Here is a 16,054-nt window from a genome sequence, read left to right on the forward strand (position 1 = left end):
TAATTCACGTCCGTATTTCTTCATTACGCCAAGCACAGCACTGAAGGCTTCCTCTGGGCACACAGCCTGGAGTCTGACGTGGCCCCAGAGCAGGCTGCAGCCTGCCCAGCCCAGTGAGAGCTTTCCTCAAGTCTAGCTCATCTTCCTCTGTACGTACTGCAAGGCAGAGAGGTGATGTTGATGTTTTCAGTTTGGGTAGTGGATGATACAAAAGAACTGTGTTTCCCTCATCATTATCTTTTGTACAAGAAGACTTGCCAGGGAGGTGGAAGTTTGTCTTGCAGCAGAGGTAAAGGGAGTATAACATCCCAACTTTCAGAAAAATACCTGGTATCCTACTCAGCACACTTTCTCCTTGGTACAGTTTCCTTGTGCTAGTTTTTCCTACAGTTAAAATATTGTGAATTTCTTAATGGAAAAGAATTTGGATGCTAATTTGGGGTAAATCTTTCCCTTGCTCTCATGGCTTCTGATCTAAATCTACAAAACAGTTACATTATAATGACTACTTGACCATTAATTTTTTTTCAGTACTCTACTCTTTTTTTCAGTGACTCTACTTTGGGTCTATTCTCATCCCATAATGTCATTCAAATTCAAATGTATTTGAATTCCCAGTTCATGGAGGCCCCAGGCTTGCTGCTAATGTGGTGAAGATGTTTCACATTTCTTTGTCACCAATGTGAATTATAGTGTGCCTGAAAAGATATATGGGCCTTAAAAATAAAAACCTAAAATGTAAAATAAAAGATGCTCTGGTTCTCCTTTTGCAGAGACAGCACAAAACAGGGGGTGAGCTCTGCACAGTGCTCTGGTAGAAAGTAATTTCCTGATTTAGGGTGATATGTAGGTAAGGATTTTGACTGATCTCATCTATATGTATATTCAGTCTTTCCAGGATGCTATTAGTAAGCATACCTGAAATTTGAATATCATGTTTTATTTTATAAGTCCTCTTTTGTATTACTTTTAGGGAGAGTTTTCTGTGTTACCTGCAACATGACACAGCTTTGGGTCATCTGCAGGTTTAACCAACCTAATCTTTCTTCTTTCAGGCAAATAATTTACATGAAAACCATGTACAGGCCTGTGCCCAGGACAGATCCTGGCTCACCCTTACTTGGCACAGACTTTCATTTGGAAAATAAATCACCTTTAAAGACCAGAATAGCACAGGTCTTTGCCACTAGCCCTCTACTAATTTTATCAAGTGTGTTTCTCTGCTTCATTTAGCAGAACATTGCATGAGACTGGGCCACAGCTGGCCTGGAGCTGAGCTGCTGTACCTCTGGAGTTTTTGCTGTTAGTCTGTTTTGGGAGGAAAGCTGGTTGGTGTGGTATGATTTGGTCTTGACTAATCCAAGTTGGCTGCTTCTCATCTCATTGTCATCTCCTGGAAGTTTAAAAATAAATTAATTATTTTTTTCTAAAGAGTTAAAGCTAGACTGACTGGTCTGTGATTCCCTTGGCTTCTCTTGTCTTCTGTTTTCTGTTCACAGGAACTCCTTTGCCCTTTTTAAACTTGGGGGGCGGGTCTTGGCATATCCATCACAAGTTCTCCAAATTAACCACTGCTGTCAGTTAGTGCTGGGTGAAATTGCTCCTGCGCAGTGAGATCGAAAACATTTACCTCATCTGTGTGCTCTCTAGCTACTGCTTTCTTTCAGGCTTGCATCTCATTCCCTTTCTTGGCTGCCTGTTTGGCAGCAATATATTCACTATAGACTGATAATAAAAAAAGTATTAAGGACTTTGACTTTATTGAAAGTATTTATCAATAGATTTTCCTATTTTATTGGGTAGCAGAGCAACCCTCTTCCTTACTCATCTTGGTTTTGCTGTATGAGATTAAGTCCTCTGTGAACTGTGCCCCATGATGGAGTCAGGAGTGTCCAGTTCTCTTTTTTCAATCAGTGCATGACAGGGAAGATTGTGTGGAGCCAAGCTGGTTGATGTCTGGCCTCTGTTGGTTTTTAATTTATTTATGTTTTGAAGTTCTTCAGGGCTCAGTCTCAAATAGACATTTGGGTTGCCAAAGACACTGAGATCACCTCCCATCCCCACTGCTCGTGGTAAGCCCAAACAACTGAATAGCTGTCCTAAGGCCATGTTTCTGAAGGTCTCTTCCCAAGATCCCAAAATCTCCACATCTGCTCAGTGATTCTTTTGGCAAGGGGGCCAGCAGGAAGGTCTCTGCCCGCACAGCCTCTCACCTGTCTCCCTGAAGGAACATCCTCCCTGTGAAGGACAACTCCCAACGTCCCTTATAGAATGCTCCTGCCTCTCCTGCTGTGGTGGATATTGGTGATGTTCCTGAAGGCTGAGGCTCCCCTGCATCCTTTTGGAAGCCCTGTCGCTATGGCGACTGTGTGCAGCTTTATGATCTGTTTGTTGTCCACCTCTCTCAATCACAAACACTTCTGGAGCTTTTATATTTTCAGTGATTTTAATTCAAATCGCTAGTGAGTGGTTTTGAATTCAAGAGGGAAATGATACACTGTGAGGAAAAACTTCCAGAAACATTTGTGGGCCACTGTTGCACTCTTTAATTTTTTAAATGATTTTTAAAAGAGACTTTTCCTCAATTTTATATTCATTTTGTGTCATTATCACACTGCTCTGAGAATATCAGAGACAAAGAGAAAAATTTTTACTTCACTCCCTGTTTTGGATGCCAAACTCACCAAATTGCTCTCCATGATCCAGCCAGGGTGGCTGTGGCAGTGAGAGGAGCAGCAGAGCTGCCCACATGCTCCCCTGCCCCCGTTCTCAGGGGAACAGCAGGAGCCAGGTGGGATGGACCAGAACCTTTAGGGCCTAAAGGCAGTTTTACTCTGGAGCAGACCTGTGGGTAGCTTGGGAAGATCTCCTTCTTGGTGCTCCCAACTCAACTAAGGGATGAGTGGAAGGGAGAAGCAATGATGGTGAAGCCTCTGAGTGTACATGTGTTAACTACACCCACCTTCGCTCACTTGCTTATTCATTACCAAGGGACATTTCAAACCCTGGTGGTCTCTTCTTCCAGCTTACAAGCTAAAGCTTTTACCTGGTGGGTCTTAGCACTTCTGATTTGGTGATTATTTTAATGAAGGATCACAACTTGCACTTGTATCCTTCTTGGCCTATCTCTCTTCAAGACTTCTGCCTGTATTTGTCAGAGAGAGTTTTTGTTCCTTGCCTTCTGCATATTCTTCCACCTGCTCTGACCTCTCTGCCACAGCAGTCCTAGGAGGTGAAGATCTGTTCAACTTTGACAAATGTTAGTACTTCTGCATTTTATAGTAATATTTTAGGGAGGTATTTGCTTTCAAAAGCATTTAAATATCTCTCTCTACCTTTGCTGCATTTCAAAATTTCGCATCTTGTGCAGACATGGGAAGAGCTGTTACAAATGTGGAAAACCTGTCTGAATGCCTGGGATAATGGAATGGTCTGAAGTGCTTGGGCTGATCACCTCCTGTGTGTCAGTGTTTGCACCCCAACGTGCATCAGCAAGTCAAAGGGTGATGATGGTGGGTGCTTTGAAAACCTCCACGTGCAGTCCAGCCTTTGGCCCGAGGTTTGCAGGGAGAAATGTATGGAATTTGCCCTGGCTGAATAAGGTGGTGATGAAAAGTTGCCTCCCTGTTTTGGTAGCAGTCTGTTGACTTTTGGGAGGCTGCTCCTACCAGTGACCAGCACGCTCAGTTTAGCAGTTTATCCCAGATGTTATTAAAAAGCAATTCCAAGTCCTCTGGCTGGCTGTTTCCATTAGTGTCAAGGTTATTAGCATCAGACAAAATCCCAGCTTTTGTTAGGAAGAATGTAAACAACTGCTGTTCCCAAAAGAGATGCTTCATTCAGCACCCAGGAAGAAAAGAAAAAATGAGGGGAAAAAACTGCTCTCAGGCTGCTGCTGCATGATTGGCCTCCTCAGTGTTGTCCTGCTCCTGAGTGAAGGACCTGAAGGCTGTTTAGTGACAAACAACAGGGGAAAAACATAAACTTAAATACAAAAATTCCCATGAAAAATGCCTCCATACAGGCTTAGGTGTCACCTCATCCCAAAGCCAGCTCCTGCTGCCTATTACGTGAGCTTGGAGCATCATTTCCATATGTATATATATATATACTTATAGCAAAAGTTTTAAGTGGATGCAGCATTTGTTGAGCTCCCAGAGATGTGGGCTATCTGAAGTGCTGTAAATATGAAAAGTATTGAACTCATTGCAATCCAGGGTCCCATAGTGGAATTATCCCCCTGCTCAGGATCTCAGGGCAGAGCTCAGTACATTGGCTCAACATTGATCTTACCTTTTTCTACAAAGAAAAGGAGGCTGGAAAAACCTATTTTACTGTATTTTGTCTAAGATAATTGAAAGAGCACCAACTGTATTCAGGATAAAACAATCAATTATCACATCACTGTGGGATTTTTCTTTCTTCTTCTAAATAACCCATCTCCAGCTACAAAACCAACCATCTTCTGGTCACACAACTTTGCTGAAGGACCCATTTTCAAACTGTTTCCAGCTCAATCACAAACCAGCATTTAATTGGACTGAGTCACAAACTTACCCTGCTGCAGCCCCTAAAACATCTGTTTCTGGAGCTACAAGTAGGTCCTTAAGTGGTGTGAGAAGGATATTCAGGAGCAGATGGTGATGGCTCTGGGTGGGATAGGCTCTTCAGCTGATACTAATTCCAGTTTTCATGGCACAATGGGGCAAGGAACAACCCAGAGGATCCAGAAGGGATCTGTGCAGAACAGAGCAGGATACATCTCCTATCCACACTGTTTGGCAGCACACATGCCAAGCAGAGAAATCATCTTCAGAATACTGCCAGTGGGAGACCCCAACAAAGAACATGTCCAGCCCTTACCACCCCAAGATATGTGTTGCTTTGGGGTCCTTTATGCAATCAGGACAAAGCAGTGATGAACTGGGATGTTGAGTTTCTCAGAAACACCCCATGGACATCCTAAACCCTAGCACCAGCCGGCAGCCAGCAATGTGGGCAGCATGTGAACAGATTGCAGAACTCACTGGGTTTTTCAGCTACTTCTCATGCTCAGCCCTTCCCTGTGGTCCTGGTTTCTGTGCTTCTCTGAGTGAGGCTGACCCTACAGCCCTTTTTACTTCAGCTGGGAGCTTATTGCTGTTAGTGTTATTGAATCCCTCTACCTCTCCAGAGAATGGAGTATCCAAGAGCAGCAGATTCTGCTCTCAGGAAATTGCATGGGCTCAGGACAACCCAGAACAGGTTGAGAGACCCTAAAACTTCCCAGCTAGAGATTCCCTTTCCTGTTTTTGCTGATGCTGTCTAGTAAGTCCAGGGTGATGTCCCACCCTGCCAAGATAGGCTCCAGCCACCACACTGGAGCTGCAGGGAGAGCAAAGTGCTTCTGACTACCCATGCTGCTGCTGCTGCTGCTGCTGCCAGATAAAACATTGCGAGGAGATGGGATGGGCCATCGGGAAGGTGGTGGGAGGGCTCTGGCAGTAGCACCTGCCTGAAGTTGCAGCAGCTCCAAGGTGATTCATCCTGGACCAGCAGTAATCGGCTGCTGAAACGCCGAGCCCTGAAACTGTTTCATCATATTTAGCATTTCCCACTATATAACACGCAACTTTGCAAAGGGCTCTCTGCTCAGTGTTTGGCTGCAGCAAAGCCCTTAGTCACCTCCTGGTCCCAGCAGCACAACTCCCTTCCCTGTCAGTCCTGGGGAAGGGAGAAGACAAAACAGATCTTGCAAGAGCAGGCAAATTACTTTCACTTTCTCAAGGGAAAAACCACAAACAAACAAAAAAAGATTGTAAGAGGAAGTGAATACTTTAAATCTAAAGTGAGTTCCTTTATTATAGAAAAGCCATAACAATCTACTGGCACAGTCAGGGGGTTGCAAGTGCCTGAGTGATGGCTGGGAAGTCTTTCTGTGCAAGAAGGTGAACACACTGATGGCAAAACAAGTGATCAGAATTTTGCTAACTGCTTACTGTAATTTTATCTGACAAGGCTCCTGAGCTGAGCTCGGAGCTGAATAAATAACTGTCCCCTCAGCAAAGCTCCATGGGCTGGGGGACTGACATTTCAAGGCTCCAACATGCTCTGAGAGGAAGATAATCCTATAGAGAAGGTCTACAGCGAACATTAAGCATCACATGTCTTAAGACATTTGGTTGCATAAAATGGTGGTGGATCCATTTCCCAAGACAGGCATTTTGTTCACATCTGGACATCTGGAGAACTTTACCAGAGCATTTTGCTCCCTGCATCGCCACCTCAGTCACCAAAAATTCACTGCCAGAAACAAACAGGTAGAGATTGCAGTGATCATAGCATTCCTGATGGGAGGCATGAAGCAGATGCTCTCAAAGGTTGTCAGGTCCTCCTATCCTGTTACCAGCCCCTCAAAAGAGGCTGCAGCAGGAGCTCCCCAAGCACAATAAGGCACATTTGTGGGGCTCACTGCCCCATGGCGGCAGCCAGGCACACTCTGCAATCTGCTGTAGCCTTCAAATCACCTCTAAAGGCTATCCAAAATACCCGCTGCTGGCAATTCAGCAGTGGAGTGTCTCCCATCCTCAGTATGATGTCAAATGTCCACTCTCTTTGGTATGATGTCATTGGGCTGTGAGGCTCCCACACCTCTGGAAGCAAGAGGGACCCCTGCCAATCTCCCACCCCAGCAGCCAGATTTATGGGCCAGTGAAAGGCCAGCCCAGCCATAAACCAGGGAGAAGCCCTTGTAGAAATAATCCTTGGCATTAAGTCCTGGTTGAGATGCATGGTGCAGTGCATCTCTTTCTTTGAGCTACAGCTCTAGCATCTCCACAGACTTCAGCCAACATCTTGTAGATGATATTTTCAAATTTCCCCTCAGTATGATGAAAGACTGAAAGTTCAATTTATTAAAAGAAATAATTTCAGCTCCTGAAGCTGAGATTTCAATTTCATCACCTTGCCCAGGAGCTGGTACCGTGGCACAGATGGATAGTGTCTATCTGTTAATCCAGACCCAGAGAGAAGAAAGGAAAAAAAAGCTTGTTGTTTCACAGTGGACCAAAGAGAGAAATCATTTTGGAGGCCTGCTCATACTGGAGACTCAAAAAGTACTAATGCATTGAGGCCTTAAAGTGTATTTTTGCAGAGGTCAAGTGCATGTCCCCAGCATGGAATGAGCAGAATAAAAATTGGCATTAAATTCTGTGTGACTGAAACCTTGATTCAGAGTTGCTGCAAGTGAAAACCCCAGAGAACAAGAAGCGCTGTTAGAGTTGTACTACAAGGCTTTGGATTTTTTTTCTCTACTCCTCTGGTGCCTGATATTCCTACAATTAATTTAGTCTATGTTTCTAACAGTGTGTGTTCAGAAGGAGAGGAAGCAAATTGATTTTTGTTTTTTTTCCCTTGTATCAAAACAGTATGGTTTGTTAAAAGAAGAACTTACATTTCAGCCCCAACATATATTTCTCTTACATTCTGGATAATCCTTGAAAGACACCCCAAACAGTACATTTTGGGAAGGAAAATGATGCGTGCACAGAGGAGTGCCAGAGGACCTATGTACTGCTACAGACAGAAGACAGGTGAGGACTGGGGCTGTGTGCAGGGATTTTGTATGCTGGCACCAGAAGCACAGGACTGCCTGGAGGCCACTCGGTGGGATGGGAAATGGTTTGAACAGCTGAGGACAAGGATGGGAAGTCACTGACAAATTACTTGTGATCTTGCTGTGACTCACTACAGAGACTTCCCTACCTCAGCTCGTCTTCTTGAGACATCTTTACTGGTGAGTGATTCGTGGTGGTTTGTTTTTTTTTAAACCAAACTTAGAAAGCCACCCAAACACACGAGCACTGAGTAATTACTGTCCATGTCTAGCACCTAAATAATAAAAGTGCTTGCGCTGCGCTTTTCTGATCCAAAGTGCTGTAGACTCTGAGTAATCATTTCTAAACCTGTGTTACAGATGTTTGTGTTGCTTTTCCAGGCCTGCCAATGAGAAAGCCGAGGTGGAGGATGAGCCTGGTGTCCTGGAAAAGCTGCATAGTCAGACTGAGAGAGTGCGGGTGTGGCAGAGCTTTTCAGCTCCTCTTGCTGCACACAGCCTTTTTGCAAAGGCAGAGCTGGGACTCATCTGTGTTTCTCTTCCTGCTGTCCTTTTGGACACCATTCTGCATGCAAACATCCCCATGGACTAAATACCTTGAAGCTCATACTTTCCAGGAGATATACATTACCTTGTCTTCTTCAAGCCTCTGTATGGCTTATGCTGCAGCTGAACCCAAAGCACAAGTGAGGGGAAAAACGGTGGTGGAAATTCAAGGAAAGAAGGAAGACAGAGAGGCTCTGACAGCTTTTACATCTCCTCCTAAAGTTGGCATGAACATACACGGACTCGGGGAAGCACACACCACATCTGTCTCTCACAGCAGTTTGGAAAGGGGGTAAGAGGACCTATCACCACAAATCCAAGCCATTTTCCTGTAAAGATCTCCTGTTGGAGATCTTTGTTGCCACCTCCCATAGCCACCTCCTGGCTCAGTAGACCTGGGGGTGCAGGGTCTGCTCTGGCAGTGCCTGCAAGTGTATGGGAAAGAGGCAGAGGCATGGCTGGGGAAACAGAGAGGTGCAGAGCAGGGCGGATGGACCAAGTGTCCAGATCAGAGAAAGAAAATTAAAATCCAGAGGGATTTCACAGAGGGAACCCTTCCTTCTCCTGGATGGCACTTTGAAGGGCTGTTTTAAAACATTTTTGCACTGGACTGAGGAATAAGAAAACATTTTACATGCTTGAGGTACAAGCACATGCTGCTTTCAGGTATGTTTGTGGGGTATTTAGGGACAGCTTGATACACTTAAAATGCACAAGATAGTCCAAGATAGACTGAAAATTTGGAACAAAACTGAAGGACATTATGTTGTTACAACCAGATAAACAGTCTGTTCCTCTTTCAAAGTTAAGCAGATTTTACAGTAGTTATTTCTACGTGTTTCCTCCTGTTTTGTACTTCAGATGAAGTGCCCTCTCAAGAGAATGAAACCCCTCCATATCCACATGGCTGGGGGAAGCTGCTCTGGGTCCAGCTGGGGAATGAAACCTGCCCCTGGAAAGAAGTTAGCCATAATCAGTGAAAAGACTTGTCAAAACTGCAGAGAGGGCCTGTAATTAAAAAAATAAGCAAAGCAAAACAAACCAAAACCCAACCTGATTATGTTAGTCTCCTTATGAGGAATTCAGCTTACTCTTACTTTACTTTACCTGCAGCTCTCCTTTTTCAGTGGCTAGGAATGGAAATATATATTCAGTGCTTGCCCTGGTTCCAGAACTGTATTCAGTCCAAAATGTAAAATCACTTTGGTTAAATGCTCTGTTCTTCTTTGGTCTCCAGCCTTTAAGCATTCATTCATCAGTGCCAGTGTTCAGACCCTGGCTTTCGTCTGGAGGCAGGAGTGTCAGTGTTTCATCCTCACGGTGTCAGAGGTTTGCAGTCAGATGCTGGATAAAACCCCGCTTCCCAAGGAGACTCTCACAAGCTGTTGGAGTTTTCTGAGCCTATTTTGTCCATGAAAAACATATTTTAGATTCATAATAAGGAGTTTATTCCAGGTCTTTTTCTATTTTGTATGCAATATTTTCATTATGGCTCTATCTGTGCCAACACCACGGGCTGCTATTTTGTTGTTGTTCCTGTGAATGAAGTAAATAGCTCTGCATTCCAGCTCACGATAATAACATAGCTATATTCCTAGTTGGCCTTGGCCAAGACAAGCTATTAAAATGAGTTTTGTTTTATCATGTTTCATGTTCTGAATCATCTTCAGGAGGTGTGGATCTGGTGGAAAGGCACTGAACAGGCAGGAAAAACACCAAGATAAACCTCTCATTCCAGGATCCACTGGGACAAAAGCAATAACATTCCTTGTCTCCTAATGCTGTGCAAAGGTGTGTGTGATAAAAGGCTCATTTTTTTATGTGTTCAAAATACAGCCCCTTTTTCTGCCACTTGTAACTCCCGGTGAAATGCCTGTGCTGACTGTCCTCTGGCTTCTGCTGCGGGGAGGTGGGCAATGGAAAACGCAGCACTGGGCTTTGTCGGCTGCTTCCCTGTCACTGGAGTAATTTTGCTCACTCTCTGTTCTGATACGGTGAAAAAAAGGTTATTTCATATGACTTGAACTGTGCAGCCTGATACAATCATTAGGAAGCTTTGACTGAGTTATAAATAACTTGTGATGCTAGCACAGCTTTGAGCAGGCATCTCTCTGAAGCTCCTACCTTGGCAGCCGCTGTCAACACCTCCCCTACCGTGGAGGCAGCCCATGATGGCAGTGGCTGGTGGGGATGGTGGGCTGAAGAGACCATCCTCGTGCTCACTGCATGATGCTGCTGCCTTCTGCTTTGCTGCAAACTGAGGAAGGCTCGAGCCCTTTCCTCTCCCTGCGCTCACCACCCTAAGCTCTCCTTGGCACAGGCTCGTTGCTGTATTCCTGTAGGGTTGCATCCATTCCTGGATCCCATAGGACCTTTGTACGGATCCAACATCACCCATTGCGTGGGAAAACCTTATTTTTGAAAGGGACCAAAAAATTTTAGGGCAGTCAGGAGAGAAGCCTTCTCCTCAGGAAAATAAGCCTCTAAGCAGCTGCCAGTTAGCTGCTGCAACAGCTCATGATGTCAGGTAGTGTTTGAAAGCCAGAGATTTATAATCCAGAGCCACATCACAGGCAAATCAAATCTGTGATGAAAAAAAAATCTGTAATAGAAAGATTCAACACAGGAAGTCTGATAAACTGTTAATTTTACTTAGTATAATTATGGTATTTACATCTAGGTAGCGCTGATAGTTCAAGGCTTTGATATACTGTAATGTGATTTATGAGCAGTGGAAAGGAGCTGGGTTGAGCTCATTGTCCTCACCTCAGGCACATCTGCTCTTTGTGCAAAGCTCTGATGAGCATGTGCTTCCACAATAGATATGACCATCCACAGGTGCCTCCTGGCAGAAGCACATCTTCATGGGCTGCTGCTTGGAGATGACCAGGGATTATTACGCAGTAATGAAGATACTATATTTATAGACGGCTCAAAGAGTTTGACAACATGTTCAAGAGAAAGAGCCAAAACTGGTGTTCTGATCCCAGAAGAGAAGTGGGAAAGGAGAAAGTAAATGAGGCTGCCTCATCTTGCAGAAGCTGCTTTCAGTGCTTCAGTAGATGGTTGATCAACAGTGGCCTCAAATCCAGGGCCACTATCATCACCTATAGCTCTGTTCTGCTAATGCAACCTACAGCATAGGTGAGCCATAAAACAAGTAAAGGCTGGGGTTCTAACAGTGATTTGCAGCACAAACGCTGCAGCTGCCTGTGATTTTGAGGATTTGTTGTGTCCCTCTCCCACGGATGCCATCCTGCCCCTTGGAGGTCTCCAGCTGTAAGCAGGACGAGCCATGTCAGTGAGGTGGTGGAGGCGGTCACAATCCAGGACAGAAATATTGCGTGAGCACAGTGATTGCAGAAACAGTAAAAACAATTTTTTCGAGAGATCTCATATGTAATATGGGAGCAGAAGGAACAAATCTGGGTGTCAGTCTCATGTTTTAAAGGTGGGTAGTGCCTGAACCAAAAAGAGACTCTTGCTTGGCTTTATCATCCACGAATGTCTGGATGAGCCTCATGGGTGACATCAGGGGACACAGGAACAAGGTCTGGGAAATGGGTAAAAACCCCCTGAAACAAATCCAGCATGGACCTTTCCGCTTTCTGAATTTACCCTCCTGAAAGTTGTGTCCGATACTCTTGTTTGGATTCATGTTTACCTCAAATATCTCAAGAAGATTCCATTCAAGAAGATGGATAAAATGAAATCTGTCCTAAAATAGCTCAAAAAGAATGGGGTATCTCATTCTGCCTCCTACCTGGGAGCAACATTCCCTTGCCACCTTACCACCCCATTAGAAAGGTACAAAGCAGCACTAAGAAACACCCAAAATATCCACTGTGAGGACAAGTTTAAATTGCTTCTCATGCAAGTCTCTTTAGGGAGTCTTGGAAGGTTTCTGTAGAAACCAGAGGCTTAGGACAATCTTCACAGAGCTGGTGTCTTTCTTTGTAGACTTCAATCTCTGAACATTACACAGATCAGTGATTTATGAGTATTTAAATGTTTGGTCTCCACTTAGCTAAGCAGGGAGATGGATGGCCACTCACTCTGTGTGGAGCAGCAGGACACAGGAGCCTTGGCACCTGGAGCCATCTCTCATTCCCAAAATGGAACGTGAGTAAAAGGTTTTTGTGACAAGCATAATGACTTGCACACTGAAACTATGCAAAACTGAACTCATGTTTTACAGAAAAGGCTGCAGCTCTGGGATGAATTTTGGCAAACACACGCCCTTCAAAAATCCACAATACTGACATTTGGTGAAGGGTGGGAGGGAGGGGAGTGCACAAAACATCCAAGCCCATGTTTTTCATTAAAAAATCATAATGTTTCATGTCTAAAATATCAGAATGAATAATTTCAATGCATCAAATACAACTGTGATGAAGAGACTGCTCCAACAGCACACCACTTCTCTCAGTGAGTGCACGGGAGATGAATGCCCTTTTTGAACTGCATTGAAAATAGTGTCTTCTAGGACATGGGAGAGGAAGAGGGATGAAAAAGATACTAAGCAGGCTGCATCTTGAGAGAAGAAAACCCTCTTTAATCTCCTTCCCAGCTCATAAGCATCCATTTGAGATCGAGCACAGCAAGATGAAGAGGAGATGAGAGTAAGAATGGCACAACCAGAAGAAAAGCACACGTTCTCAAGGGTACTATCAGCACACTGGCACTTTGCATTGCCATCTTGAGTTTTGATACCTACCGTGCTGGTGCCTCTGGTTCCCTTCCAGAGGAAACTGCTGTGCTGTCTTCCTGGTTTATGTGTTGGAGCAGTGAGGTCAGAACTCACCTTTCATGCAAGGACCCAGAAATCAGGTGACAGCCAAATTCACAGTCATATGTAAAGAAAAGGGGGCAAACAGGCAAACTCCAGGTTGCTGAAGTGTAGTGGGCAAATTCATCAAGGCAGCAGGCAGTTATGCATCCCCACACTCAGATTTGGCCTCTCCAAAATCAGCTGGTGCTAATTTCCAATGAATTTTTAAATCACAACCTCAAATGCCGTTTTTTTCCCTTTTACAGCCAGGACTGTTGCTGAGTATGGCAGGATGCAAAGACCTGGTGAGCTACCCTTTCTATATCCAATGGAGGCTGGAAAGTTGATAAAAAAGGGAAAGAACATGCCAGTGTCCTGTTGCTGTGAAGAAGTCAAGTTGCAGAGAGACAAAACAGAACTTCCAGCAACTTCTGGCATTGAATGCAATATCAGCCCAGGTGAGCCCAAAATCATCCCACTAACCCCCTCCCTCAGGCTGTGGAGGAAGGGCGCCACTGGTACCTTGGATCTCCATGGGAACCATATCAGAGAGAGGGGAAATGAAAGAGGAGAGCAGAGAACGAACCAGAGTGAGCAGCAGGGAATGGGGAGAGGGTGGTGGTGTGGTGAGGGGTGTGTGGAAGCTGTCCATGTGCTGAGGTGCCCTGTGGTGAGCAATAACAGGCTTACTGCAAAGCCTGCTGCACTGGAGAGGAAAACTGAGCAATGTCTGGAGCTCGTGGTGGGGGGAATGATGTGTTTCCTCACAGCAGATTAAACCAGCAGCAATACTGGCAGAGGGAGCTTGTGAGGAAAAGCAAAAGCAGGCAAGAAGAGCTCGCTCTTCCCAAAGGTTTTGTGGTGAACGTGGTGAGAAAAGCAGGGAGACAAAGGATGCTTCTCTACACCCATCCTCCTCCTCCCCTCCAGTCCCCCAGAAGAACCTACATTAGGAAAACACCCTCAGCAGTGTCACCTCCTCCTCTTTTTCTCCAGCCGTGGCCTGGGGGTCTCCAGGCAGTGATGGCTGTCACCCAGGCTGGGGTGAGCAACCTGGTGTGCCACTGAGCCCACCCAAAATCTCCTCTTACACCGCTGAGGGGCTCATCCCTTCATTGGATGGCAAAGCAGCTGCCATAGGCTGGAAGCATGAGAGTTCATGGCTGTCCAGGAAAGGGCTGGCAGCGTGCTGGCCAAGCAACGCATCACAGGCATGACCTCTGCACCATGCAAGTGCTTCCCTGCTGCCCCATGACAGCAGCACGTTCCTGCTGCCCGAGTACAACGTGGGATCACACCCACACTGACAAAGGGAAGAGCTTGTGTTCTTCACCAAGGGTAGGCCCCATCCTCCAGAACATCTCCTTGCCTGCCTGACAGTGGGAACAAGCACAGAGACTTAGTCTTGGTGTCTGCCTCTGCCCATCTCTGAGTTATCTTCTCCCCCCTTCTTAGCTGCTCCTTTTTAGCTCAAGGAATGAAACTCATGGCAGAGTCAGTCAGGGAAGTGCTGTTACTGCCATTTTCTGCCCTGATGCCTTTGAAGGTGGCAGTTTTCCAGAAACATTGTAGATCTTCCCAAGTGAGTGCTCCCCACCTGGAAGCTCAGCTCTCTGCCTGCACAGACTTTGCTGCAGCTCACACCCACCAGTGCTGCTTGCCTCACCTTCACATCAGCTCTGCTGAGCATTTTGTGGCCCCAGACCACTTGGGGATGCCATTAGCTCCTTTTTAGGAGACAGTGGGAGAGGGCCGACAGCTGTGGGCCCCACTTCTTGCCTGCACACAGACAACTCCACACTCAAAGGTGTATTTTCTCATGTGTAGTTGGGGTTTCACCATGACACCTGACCACCCAGAAGTGAGAGCAGCTCCTGAAGCTCCCCTGCAAGGAGAATTTTCACAGGGCCACCTAAAGCAATTTCAAAGCTTCCTCATTCCAGCCCAAACAGCTGCATCTCCACAGATACTCCCTCCCTAGATGACTGAGGCAGGAGGACGTGATCATGAAGTTCACTCCATAATATGTTGCTACAAGCCTAGCAAACTGGTTGAGACTTCAGCCATTTTTCTCAGACATCAGACATTTTTCAACCAGCAGACTCCTGACAGCCTGGCATTTTTTTAATGGATGGTCGGTAGTGATTTTGACAGGAAACTTCCTGTCCATCCCCTCCTACTTCCCCACAGTGCAATGTGCTGCATCATCTTGGTGTCACATCGTCCCGATTCTGGCATTTTAATGCAAGATCACTGAGGGATTTGGCGCATGAGGCACAGCTGATGCCATGCAGCACCTGGAGCTCATTGTCTCTTTTGCAAAAGGCAAAGAAGGAAGTCACTGTCTGGTTATTTTGGCTGGTCTCTGCCATGGCCTGCTCAGCAATGCAGCTTGCTTCAGCTGACAGACTTGTAGAAAGGATCAGAAATGTCAAAATTACCTGCTCCACAGCAGGTCTACCAGTGATTTGTTTTTCTCTAAGCTGGGCAGCTGCAGGATACACTGCTCACTGCAGTTTTAACTGTCATTTTCTCCTGATTTTATTTTCAAATCCACAGTTCACATGCATTCTCCATTTATAGGATCGGCAAATGGCACTGACACAGTCTTTTCTCCCCTGTGCACCTATCTTCCCCACGGGATACTCAGAAATGTGCCCTACTCCTCCTTCCTCCCCAAGGAGCTATCTGTATTTTGCAAAAAGGGGAAGCTGTAGTCAAAAATGATTGTTGCTTCAGGAAAAAAAGCAATTGGAATAAATGGCCTTTCTCCCACATCTAGCAGAGGTGGAGGGGCTGAGCAGTAAAAGTCAGGACAGAGCAATACCAGCCTGAGCAAGCAAGCATTCCCCAGGGAAATGGGGCACTTTGTGCCCTGGGATAAAAGAGATCTCTTGTACCTTCACTTGGTGCTGCCTTTGCCACACAGCTTCTCTCTGAGCTTGCTCGCTGAAGCTTTTCCTCGTCTCTCCAAACACAACCCTTAATGCACTACAGAAAGCAGAGCAGCCAGCAGCTCTGTGCTGCAGCAGCCATGGGCTGTCACCTTTGCAGCAAGGGAAGTGGCAGCAGGGCCACTGCAACGGGCAGCAGCTGAAAAAAGATTTTCTTTCCTGGGCCTGTAAGCAATTGGTGCTTTACAC

Source organism: Lichenostomus cassidix, chromosome 1Aa, assembly GCF_008360975.1.
Source record: "Lichenostomus cassidix isolate B80296 chromosome 1Aa, HeHo_3.0, whole genome shotgun sequence".
In the NCBI taxonomy this organism is placed as follows: domain Eukaryota; kingdom Metazoa; phylum Chordata; class Aves; order Passeriformes; family Meliphagidae; genus Lichenostomus; species Lichenostomus cassidix.